Source organism: Alligator sinensis, unplaced genomic scaffold (genome assembly GCF_000455745.1).
Source record: "Alligator sinensis unplaced genomic scaffold, ASM45574v1 scaffold725_1, whole genome shotgun sequence".
NCBI lineage: Eukaryota > Metazoa > Chordata > Crocodylia > Alligatoridae > Alligator > Alligator sinensis.
The window spans coordinates 238,353-251,468 of record NW_005842686.1 but is presented as its reverse complement, the minus strand read 5'-3'; positions in this window follow the sequence as shown (position 1 = coordinate 251,468).

The following is a 13,116-nucleotide window of genomic DNA, read 5'->3' as shown; positions in this document are numbered from 1 at the left end:
CAGAACTGCCGCCCGAGCGAAGGCAGCTCAAGAGCGCCTGGTCGAGCAGAGGCGGGCACAACGTGGTGCATTGGCCAGGAACATGGAGGACCCCGACTTGGCACCTTAGGCCAACATGCAACCCGCGGCTACGGGCCCCGCTGAAGTCCTGGGACAGAACCTACAGGTTCTAACCCAGATCCTGGACTCCCAGCAGCAATGATGGACAGGCAACAAGACTGGCTCCAGCACAGCCTATCATTCTTCAAGATGCCAAAAATGACCAAAGATGATGACCCAGAGGCCTACATCAAAGCGTTTGAGCTGCATGCCCTCATGACGGGGCTAGACCAGGGCTATTGGGCTAGCTAGTTGGGATCCCTAGTCGTTGGCAAGGCCCAGGCCACCTATCAGGCCCTCTTGAGGAAGGATGCCCAGGACTATGAGTTAGCGAAGATTGGGCACCAGTGTACGATGTCCTGGATAGGGTAAGAGACACAGAAGTAGCCCGTAGGAGGATCCAGGACTGCGAAGGTTGGCTGGGCGAGACCCAAGAGAATGAGGAATCGGCAGACGAGGTGAACGGGCTAGACCTCAACAACTTTACCAGCTGTCTGCAGTTCCAGGAGGCACAAGTGGAGGATCAAGAGATCCAAGAGCTGCAAGAGCATGCCTGAGGTCCCCAAGACACCCCAGCACCACCGCCTGAAGTGCCTCCCTACTTCGAGGTAAGGAACCGCCTCCTCTACTGCGTACAGGGGGAGCGGCAGGGGGAGACCTTGGGCTCACAGTTAGTGGTACCCACCCAATTCCGCCAGCCTATTTGGTGGTTGGCACATGTGAGCCCTACAGGGGGTCATCTAGGATGGGACAAGACCCTCACTAGGATAAGCCGGTGGTTCTTTTGGCCCGGGATGGGGGAGGAAGTGGCCCGTCAGTGTGCAGCCTGTCCCGAGTGCCAGAAGACAAGAACCAAGTGTCCGGCACGTGCACCCCTCCAGCCTATGCCGATCATAGACACCCCATTCTCACGGATAGCCCTAGATGTCGTCGGACCCCTTCCCCATAGTAGCTCGGGCAATCAATATATTTTGGTTATAGTGGATTATGCCACCCAGTACCCAGAGGCCATCCCCTTGCGAGCAGTGACCGCCCCGCGTATTGCGGAGGAGTTAATAAAATGGATCACCAGGATGGGGATCCCGCAAGAGATATTAACGGACCAAGGGAGGAATTTCATGTCTGGGGTCTTAAGGGCAGTGTGCCGGACGTTACAGATAAAACAACTCCGCACCTCGGTCTAGCATCCCCAGACCAATGGTCTGGTGGAGCACCTCAACGGGACGATAAAGCGGGTACTGCGATGCTGCATTCAAGGGGACCCCCGGAAGTGGGATCTCCTCCTCCCTTTAGTATTGTTTACGCTTAGAGACACCCCTCAAGACACGATGAGATTCTCTCCGTTTGAACTGGTGTAAGGGCACCGGCCGCTGGGTCTGTTGCAGGTCTTGAGGGAAGGAATCTCCTCCTCCCTTTAGTATTGTTTACGCTTAGAGACACCCCTCAAGACACGATGAGATTCTCTCCGTTTGAACTGGTGTAAGGGCACCGGCCGCTGGGTCTGTTGCAGGTCTTGAGGGAAGGATGGGAGCAGGAGAGAGGTCCCTCTCAAGAGCCGAAGACATACCAGAGAGAGTTTCAACAGAGGATCAAGGTGGCCCAGGACCTCGCTCGTGAGAACATGAGGGAAGCCCAGGCCCATCAGAAGGAGAAATACGACAGCCATGCCCGAGAACGGGAATTCGAACCCGGCCAGAGGTTTTGGTATTGCTTCCGACATCCACCAGCAAGCTCCTGACCCAATGGCAGGGGCCGTTCGAGATCCTCCGATGAGTGGGACTGGTAGACTACGAGGTACATAGGCCCGGTCACCTTCGGGAGAAACAAATTTACCATATAAATCTCCTATGAGAATGGAGGGAGCCGGAAGGGTGGGTAGCCTTTTCCGAAACAGATAACGAGGACCTAGGACCCCAGGGGTTGGGGAGAGAAACCGTACCCACCAAGGTAGGACCCTTGGTCCAGATCGGGGAGGAGTTGGTCCCCGAGCAGAGGCAAGAGGCCCAGAGTTTGATAGAGGAATTCCGGGAGGTATTCCGTGAGGAACCCAGGTAGGTCCAGGACTCGTTTCACGCTATAAAGACCCCCCCGCCCCAGAGCAATAGTAAGGGAAAGGTGGCGACCCATCCCACACCACCTCTTGGAAGCCGTTCGGAGAGAGGTAGACTCTATGCTGAAGTTAGGAGTCATTCAGCCATCGAGGAGCCCCTGGAGCAGCCCGCTCGTGCCGGTGCATAAGCCCGATGGATCTTTGAGGCTTTGCGTCGACTACAGACGATTAAATGCCTTGGCAATGTTCGATGCATTCCCAATGCCCCATGTGGCAGAGCTGGTTGAAAGAATAGGGGATGCCCGGTATATATCAACCCTCGACCTCGCAAAGGGGTATTGGCAGATCCCGGTGGCCAAGGAAGACCGGCCAAAGACGGAGTTTGGCATCCCATGGGGGCTATACGAGTTTGTCAGGATGCCCTTTGGGTTACATGATGCCGCAGCAACGTTTCAGCACCTGATGGATCGGATACTGGCCCCACATGCCGAATATGCCGCAGCCTACATAGACGATATCGTCATATATACCCGGACGTGGGCACAGCACAAGAGAGCCCTCCGAGCCATCCTGACAGAATTGAGACAGGCAGATCCCGGTGGCCAAGGAAGACCGGCCAAAGACGGAGTTTGGCATCCCATGGGGGCTATACGAGTTTGTCAGGATGCCCTTTGGGTTACATGATGCCGCAGCAACGTTTCAGCACCTGATGGATCGGATACTGGCCCCACATGCCGAATATGCCGCAGCCTACATAGACGATATCGTCATATATACCCGGACGTGGGCACAGCACAAGAGAGCCCTCCGAGCCATCCTGACAGAATTGAGACAGGCAGGGCTAACGGCCAACCCTCGAAAATGTGCCCTAGCTCAGAAGGAAACAAAATATCTAGGGTTTCTGGTTGGCAGGGGCATGATCAAACCCTTGGCTGACAAGGTAGAGATTATCCACAATTTAGTGACCCCTCAAACCTGCCGCCAGCTTCTATCATAGATTCATAGATGTTAGGGTCGGAAGGGACCTCAATAGATCATCGAGTCTGACCCCCTGCATCATTCTTAGGGCTCACCAATTATTATAGGCGGTTTGTACCTCATTTCTCAGTGTTGTCAGCACCTTTGTCGGAGGCACTCAGAGGGCGGAAAACGGGGGCAGTCAGGTGGACGGAGGAGATGACGCAGAGTTTTAAAAAGCTGAAACAAGCACTCTGTGAGGAGGTGGTAATACACACTCCTGACTTCAGGAAACCCTTCATTTTACAGACGGATGCCTCGGAGACCACAGTGGGGGCTGTTCTAATCCAGGAGGACAGGGGCAGTGAGAGGCCCGTGGCATACACCAGCCGCAAACTGCTACCGGCGGAAAGAAGGTACTCAACTATAGAACGGGAGTGCTTAGCCATATGGTGGGCGGTAGACCACTTTAGGTACTACCTGATGGGCAGTGCAGCTCGAGAGCTGGAGAGCGCCTGGTCGAGCAGAGGCAGGCACAAACAGCTTCAAGAGCAAACTGGATGATTATCTTGCTGGGATCCTATGACCCCAGCTGACTTCCTGCCCTTTGGGCAGGGGGCTGGACTCGATGATCTTCTGAGGTCCCTTCCAGCCCTAATGTCTATGAAATCTATGAAACACCTAAGTTCCCTTTCAGAATCTAGCCTTCAGTATTTCCTCAAATACCTGGGCCCCATTTAAATATATCCCTGTTTACCTGACTTTGGAAGAAGTTTCTAAGTGTCATGGATGCCAGAAGGAAGAAAGATTTTAACTAAAGTTAATGAAATCTTGACAATGACCTCAGCAAAATGAGACAGAATTTAAAAGGGCCTTACCATACTGGTTATTTAGTTTTTTACAAAATGTGCACCTTAGTCAAATATCACCAAGAACAAAAGATGGCACAGGTTGCTTAGGGGAGACCAGAGCCATGTAATACATTGTTTGAGTATTGGGGTGGGGAGTGGGGAAAATGTCCTTGTAGTGTCATTACAGCAGCAAAGTGCCAAAAACTGATATTCTTAGAGGATTTTACTTCCAGAAACTTAGGCATGGATTGATTTTTAGGTAATATGGGTCTTTTGTGAATGCCAGTGGTCCTAAATATTGGACTGAAGTACCTAAAGATGAATTTTGGCATCTAAGTCCCAGCTGTGAATCTAGCCCTCAGGGTATTTGTTAGGAAACTTGGATAATGGACTTAACAGTATTTAAATAATCCGCAGGAGCCTTGTGAGGATTAATTAGTTACTAGTTATTGAGATGTCTCAAGATGGGAAGTGCTATATCAGTATTAATAATATTATAATTATGAGTCTGTAAGGGCAAGATGGTCTGCCCTCTTTTGTTTTACTACCGACACCTCATTAATCCTAAGATTGTTTATTGTAGTAATTAATCAGTGAATTTAGAGCCTTTTAAGACAACTTAGATGAGATGTCAGAATACTGCATGAGATGTTCTGAAGCAAAGTTACAATGCCATGTGGATAATCACAAATAGAAAAGAGCTGTAAATAAAATTATAAAATAAAATCTTTTAAAAATATAATTAAAAGGAAGCAAAGACCAATGCATTTTTTTAAGGCAGAGGAAAGCAAAGAGCTAGAAATAAAAGCTTCCAGTAAAAACAGCATCACAGGTACTTCAGAAAAGACTTGGGAAGAATAAAAGTAAACTGGGGGAAAATAGAGTAAAAGAATTTCAAAGCGTGTGTAAATAAATATAAGACTTGAAACTTTATAATTTATAAATAAATAAGATATTCCATGTGCTTTCTCCAGCCTCTTTTGTTTCTTTGTTATTATTTATTTTATATATGTGTATGAGATATGGCTATAGACTTTATTCCTATGCCTGATCATTCATTTATAGTTTAAAACTTACTATACTGCAGAAGTCTGCTTATGAATATAATTATGTCCATTTAATTCCCAGTAGGCAAAGATGTAAGTTTGCAGGGTGTTATAGATGGTAGAAGAGAGGAAAAGAAGTAAAGTTTGCAGGGTGTTATAGATGTGAATTTAAAAATAAAGAAAAATTAAATAAAAACTGAACTTTGAACATGAGGCCACAAGAAAAAAAAATGAAATGAAATGTTAAATAATAATAATTTTGTTTAGAAGAAGGTTTATCTTAAAATTAAGCCACAACACTGAACACTTGGCTCTATAGTGTTTGATTCCATTCTGTGTTTGATTTTAAGTATTTACCCCTACTGTTTCTCGAGATTTGAATAACAAAAAATTGCAAGTATTTGTAATGGGGCAAGTTCCTGCCACAGGGCAGCTGATGGCAGAGAAAACTATCAGTTATTCACTGAGTAATTCTCAATGGGCATTTATGCACGTGCTCCAGGAGTGGGGGGAGGGAGTCTTTAGTTAGAATGCCTCTGAGAACCGCTTTAATTAAAATACCTGGAGTGTCTTGTGTATTGGCATCCTCTCACTGAAAAATGGAAGTGGGGGCACTTTAACTAAAACTTTATCGACAAGCTTTAGTTAGTGTCCCCAACACCATTGTTAAACTTGGGGATGCTGATACACGAGATGCTGAAGTCTGCTGGAGTGCGGTAATTACCACTCTCTAGCAGACTTGACAAGTTCAGCCTGCTGTGATACACTGTAACTATAGTGCATTAAATCAGCCTTGCTGCTCCTGTATAGGCACCCAGTATGTAAGCCTTTACACCTAGCCAAGATGGCTGAGCCCTCAGTGAAACAGGGAGGTTACCACAGTTAAACTTTCACTCACTGTGAGATAAGAACAAGCATGCAAATAGCTAGTGGGTGTGAACTGCTCCACAGCAAATCCACACCCATGACAAGTCTACAACCCTTATTGAGGTTAAAACACTTATTCTTTGAATACACCATTATTTTGCATAATTATTTCCTTTAAATACTACTTTCATGTTAAAATTAAAAAAAAAAAATCTTAGCAACACACTAGTCCTTCCTTTTCTTATTAGATCATTTTAATAATTCTTCAATACTGTTGTAAAAAGTTTTAAGAAAACCACCCTGGTAATATTTCATCTTCATTTGAATGTGGTAGTTTTGAAAATATAGGTCAAATTTAATTAAATCAATGGGGAATAAGTGTTATTTTGAAGAATAATAACAAATAAATAAGTAAGAAAAAACCCTATTCAGTGATTTGTTCTTGTGGGAGTTATTTGATCATATTACCCCTGATTATATATTTTCTTCTCACCCATAAATTTGAGTGGTTGCCCTCAGAGTACCAGAAAGCCGTAGATACCTCACTCTGACCTGCTTGTCATCTGGCTGCCTTGGTCTGGTTTGATTTTACTTGAGCATGTCCTTCCTTCCTTTTTTCCTCCTGTCATATGTACAGCTCAATGTTTTCAGGAGGAAATACTAAGTTGCAGTCAGTGGTTCCTTCCTATGCCATCTGCATCTAATTCTTGATATTTTTTAAGTCCTGTTTTCCATCTCCCCAGCTGCCTTTCTCATTTCCTTATTATGCTACATGCTGCTTAAAACAAGAGTAGTTAAGAGGAAAATTGACAGAGCAATTTCTAAAGAAAAGGGTTTTTTTTTTTGTCAGAAAATGTTAATTAATCAAGACCAAAGTTTTTCATGGACACATCCTATGTAACGGGGGCCCAAATCCCTGTTACTTTAAGAGTAAGAAAGCAGGGCTACAATCTGTTACAGGCAGCTGATCCAGTGCCAGGTGCAAAGAAGTAAGCACCCCAGAGAAGGCAGGGAGAGGAGCTATACAACTTCAAATAACCCGTTGGGTGCAAGCTACCCCACAATAAACTGTAATGCAGAGCTCTGGAGAAGTAGTAAAGTAGACACTGAAGATCAGCTGGGTTGACTTCATCGGAGAAGACCAGGCTAACACAAACAGTACCCTAGAGAGTTGGCAGAAAACAGCTGAGAGCAGGGTAGGAGATGCCATAGTGAAAAGACTCAGATTGGGGCTTAAGTTTGTTCTGTTTTGTTTTGACTGATTTTAAATGTAAATCATGGGTGCGGCTGAAAGAGAAGCAGGAGGCTATGGTAGGGGTGCCTAGGAAGGTGCCCTATGTTCAGGTAAACATCATAAAACCTCAGTAAGGCCGCTGATCATGATAGGGGCTAGCATGGGAAAGCTTTAATGAGACTTATGGAGACTGGTCACAGAGTTTGCTGGTGAGGCATGGAGCATTTTTGTTATCAACCTTATTGCCTAGTGGATAGAGGCTGGAGCAGAAGTGGCAGGGGGTGAGTCAGGAAAGAAGTTGGGGAAAGTAGAAGTGTGGGCTTAGACCCTGGTGGCATGAGGTAGGGCCAGAGGCCTGGTGGTTGTGATGCAAGAAAGAGAGAAAGTAGGAAAAGTAATGCCTTCCTTAAGAAAAATGAGGTCCTATCCAGGCAGCCTGATGATGAGATGAATGTAGCTCCCAAGGTTCATTCTGCTACTCTGAGAGCAGCATCCCAAATTTATATTTACTTTATGGGTGAGGACGAGACAGTATCCTGAGACTCTGGAATGGGTGGAGGCAGCAGTAATGGTGGGGCTAACACAGTAGTTCTTAGAAGTAGGATTCTGTTCCATGTAGTTTTGACAAAGTTTTCATCAGATAGCCAAAGGACAGAATTATTTTGTATGTAGAAGAAAAAAACAAAGTCTTTCTTAGATCATCTATTAAGGCAGTTATTTTGGATGTGAAAGGCCCAGATACAAGGGGCTGGGGACGCTTGGAGCTGGGCTGTCAGCCTGGGTGAGATGCAACCTGTGGCAGAAGCAGTGTCCACTCTCAGAGCTGGGAGGTGAGGAGGAGGAGGTAGAATGAGAGGTTGAGTGACAGCCTCTCATGCCAGCTCTGCCTTCTCCACTGGTCTGCCACTGTCTTCAGCCTCCCCACCCACTGACCAGTACACTTTTGTCATATTTAAGAGTGCTATACATTTGTAGTGCTATAAAAAGTGCTCTAAATTACAGTACTGTAAAATGTGCACAGAGCACTACTGTCTTACTCTGGAAGCTATATCTAAAAATTCAGTGTTGCTGTTTCCTATTAAGAGACCAATACCTTTAATGGATTTAGCTTGTGGCCTTTAAATATCGGGGTTTAAAGAATTTCCTGATGCATATGTCAGAGTCTGGTCAAGTTACTTTCCCAACTGATACTGGATTTGTTTAATTATGTGTCTGATTATAAAGACAGATTTTTATAGTTTTGCCTGAGCAAGCTTTAATATTTTCTGCTGGCTAAGTAATATCTGTCATGTACATCCTGTAACATAAATCCTTGTAGTATTATTATTAGTCTCCATATCATTAAATATTTGTTTGTTCAAACGAACTTATTTCTTAGTAAAGTAATAATATCAATGTAATCTCTTTCTCTAATTAAATGAACAGATAGCCCCCATGTTTATTGTCTGAAGTGTAAAACCTATGTGTTGGAAGAAAAAAGTGTAGTCTAACTCTACAGTTAAGTAGTTATAAATTAGTATGGACCAGAAAAGGTCTCACCCATATTCACTTCCCTTGCTGTTTCATTATTAGATTTTCATAAATCATTTTCAGTGACAGATTGGTTAGCTTCAGTTTACATTGTCATAAAGTTTTATAATTAGTATTAACATAATCCAGAAACAACATGGGTGCCATTTTAGGGGTGAAAAGGATGAGCAGATTTTATCTGTTACAGACCATTCCAATGAATGTATCTATCTATATATCTTCCTGCTTCTGGGTACAACTCTCGAAAATTCTTCTGCTTTTTTGGCCCTTTCTTCTGCGAAAATTCTTCTGCTTTTTTGGCCCTTTCTTCAGCCCCTTCAGAAGTTTTTTTTTTTTTTTTTTTTACCATTCTAACTTCCTCTTTTCTGCCATGAGATTAATGAATCTTATAGCATTACTTCACATTTCTCTAAGTTATACCCCCTTCCTTTGTTTACTAATCTGTTAAAGTGCATTGACGAATGAAGACTTAATAAAAAATGCATATGTATGAAAAGCTGGGTTTTTCAGTGATGTTGTTGGACTGTTATTATTATTTGTAGACAAAGTTGTCTACTAGTGTGGACAATCGTGGTGTTTAAAAATCAGATGAACTATGACAGTTTTGTTCCAAACTATCACCTTTGGATGCAATACCATATGATACATTTGTTTCTGTCTCAAAGACATAACTAGCAAGAAGTGAATACTTATTATAGAAAACTGAGTTATGCCACTTCAGTTTTCCTGTTTCTGGATACTGTAAATGTGTAGTAATGTAATGTGTACATTATTTTATTATATAGATGTATACATACATACATAAACTGTATATATATATATATATGTATGTATATATGTATGTCGCTGCCTCCTTCTCAGGCAGGGGGAAGCCCCGCTGCTCCATGGGAGGAGGCAGAGGTGGGTGGGAGGGAGCAAGGCGGGGCATGCAAACACTCCCTGAAATACTCTGTCATTCATGACAGGCAATTGGCTAGTATATATATAACTATCTGGTTCCAACAGCCTGCTAAAATATGATTTTCATGCATAAACTGTTTTACCAAACCCCCCTCTAAAGCAAGCAGTTATTATATATTTGAAAGACACTTTCTCAGGGTTTAAAGTGGCCTCAGACCTGTGCGTTAACCTTTTACAGACTGTACTTATGTTAGCATTTGAGGTTTGACTGATGTAGGAGGATGCCTATGGGACAGGTGTGCCCTGAGAATAAAGGACTGTAGAGAGTTCAAAGACTTTGTGACCTAAGCAATAACCCACTACAGGTACATAGTATGTTCCCTATAACATCCATAAAATGGGTACCCATATGATACTACTCATTGGGCATGTATACATAAGACACTATGCCACCTAGGCAGGCACAAACCATAATGCGGCAGTTATGTTGCTGTAACAACATGTTCCCTCACTATAGTGCATTGCTATGGTGGCATAACAGTTATAAATAACTGTGCATCACTGGCATGGTGCAGTACAGTCTGTTATTGTCCAAAAAGAAGTACTAAATGATGATGCATTGACAACAGCACCATAAGGGCACATGTAGATGTGCCCACTTTGAGTTGGTATGCAATACATAGTTAACTTGTGGAATTAGTTGCTACAACAGTGGTAGAGACATGTAGCATAGCGAGGTTCAAAAAGGGACTAGACAAATTTAAGGATGATATATCTATTAGTGGCCATTGAGTAGAACGTTTGGAGGTGTTTTCTCTGGCACCAATAATAGTGGATGCCAGGGAATTTAATGAAATGGAATAGATAACTTGAATGGGAAAGTAGTGGAAACATCTATATATAAAGTGGTGTTTCATTTAATCACAGAAAAATGTGGATTTGAAGTTACATATTTTATTAAAAAATTAGGGACTTGTTTTTTTTTTATTAGAGAAAATCAGGATTCCTGATAATTAGTAATGATTTTATCTTAACAAAATGTAGGACATTGAGATATTGGGATTTTCTTCCCATGAACTATTGAGTGGCTTCTGATGCAATAGCATCCTCACATTAAAAGAAGACACACACAGGTGTCTTTCTTCAATAACAGCTATGACAATGGGTGAGTAGCAACCATGGCAGATGCTAGTGATTAGTGGAAGCACCTAGTCATGGACCTAAAAGAGTTGATGATTGCTTGATGGTCATTTTTACTTGGGACTCAGACAGGTATGCAATTCAGGAGCTGCAAACATGACCGGATCCGCTCTGCTCATACTGTATGAGGAGGGAGCTAGAAAAGGTATCTAAACATAGTCTGTCTCATTTCACCTGACTGGAAAGCCATGTCCAGTGGGATCACTCTGTCAGCAGTCCAAATCAAGTAATGATTTTTGCGACCTGGAATGTCCAAACTCTGATGGACAACCCTAATGGTGACTGACCAGAGAAAAGAACAGAACTTGTGGCCAGAGAACTTGAATAATTTGATTTTGATCTTGCTGCACTTAGTGAGACCAGATATGCAGGGGAAGAGCAGCTCACAGACCATTGTGATAAATAGACATCTTTTTTTGGAAAGGATAAATCAAAAAAAGATGGATGCATCTATGGCATTAATTTTTGCTTTTGAGATCAAGATGATTAGTCAAATGCCTGAATGTCCAGTTGCAGGGGTTTAGGTTGTAGCCGTGTTGGTCTAAGGACATAGGCAGACAAGGTTCCTTGGGTGAATTTGATATCTTTTATTAGACCAACCCAAATAGTTGGAGAAAAGTTATTAAGCAAGCTTTCAGGTTCAAAAACCCTTCGTCAGGCTAAGGAAGTTTCAGCAGTTGGTATGTGCTCTTCCTGGATGAATGTCCAGTTAACATCAGTGAGCATTATATCACCCTTTGTCTTCCACTGACAAACAGACAATATGCAACAGCCATTAGTACACATGATTTGATTCTTGATGCAGATGATAGAACAAAATAATTTTATTCTAAACTCAACCAAGTCCTGTCATATTTCCCATAAGAGGAAAGGAGAATTCTTCTTGGCAGTTTCAGTGCTACACTGCAAAGGGACTCTGGGCTGTGAAAAAAAAAAAATCACTTGCAAAGGAAGGGGTGGGGATGTCAATTCATATGGAGTTCTTCTTTTGAGCAAGTGTTTGGAACATGATTTCATCTTCACACTCCTTATTCTGCCAAACCAAGAAATGAAAGACCTCTTGGATACTCCCCCACTAAAAACACTGTTACTTTTATGGACTATACCATAGTGGATACCTTAGATAATCACAATGTCCATATGACCAGAGCTATGACAAGTGCAGATGGCTGTTTGATGGATCATCATTTGTTGCATTTTGTTATCTTTATTTGCAACACCCCAAAACAATGTAAACAAAAAAAGCAACCCAGGAAGAAGTTCAACATCGAATGCTTGAAAGAACCTACTAAATGTGATAATGTCCCTCCCCCAGTGACATGGTGAGAAGCTCTCCAACTTCCCTGATGAATTCAACACCATTACTCATTGGAAGAACCTCAAGAAAGCCATCTGTGAAACACTGAAAGAATCTCTAGGTTTCTCAACAAAAAAACCTCAGGAATTATTAAATGAAAATGATATCATTTTCATTGCTCTCCTTAACAGAAAAAAGAAGAATCTTTTCCTATATGAGGAGGGAGCTATGGCAGAATGCTTGGCAGAATGGCAACAACTCCAGAAAAAAATAGATTTTTATTGCTACATGAAATCCAAGACACAGAGAAAAACTTGAGTGAAAGAAAGGTATGGGAAGATGAAGCAAAAGAGATGAAAAAAGTTTTCAAGAGCCACAACATTCTTAGTTTCTTTACCACAGCCAAAACTATCTATAGGCCAAGCACACAAGGAACCATCCCTCTTGGGTCTGACGATGAAACAACACTCCTTTAAAGCCCTCCCCACACCCTGCCTAAACTCCACTATCATTAGACAGTGGAATGAGCGCTTTCAAGAGTTCTTGAACTTTGAGACTAATGTCAAAGAAAATATGATCAAACCCATTCCACAACACCCCATGAAGATCCACCAATTTTTCAAGAGACCTTGGAAACCATTAAACAGATGAAGAAAAACTAAGAATATGGTCCTGGTGAAATACCAGCTGAATTCTTATAAGCTAGGTGGAAACAAAACTGTCATACCAACTACACCTCATTATTATGAAAATTAGAAAACATGAACAGCTTCCCAATTACTTGAAAAATGCCATAAGAATTACCATGTTCAAGAAAGGTGAAAAGAGATTTGATTGTAGCAAATATTGTTGTATTTGGGAAGATGCTTGGCCACATTCTCTTCAATAGACTCACCTCCCTTGCTGAGGAGGTTTATACCAGAATCCTAATGTGCTTTCAGACCACTCAGACATACAATAGATATGATCTTTGTTGTTACAGAGCTGCAGGAGAAGTGCCAAGAGAAATACCAAGACCTTTACATGGCCTTCATTGACCCGATTAAAGCCTCTGAATCAATCAGCAGAGAGGCCTTATGGAAGAT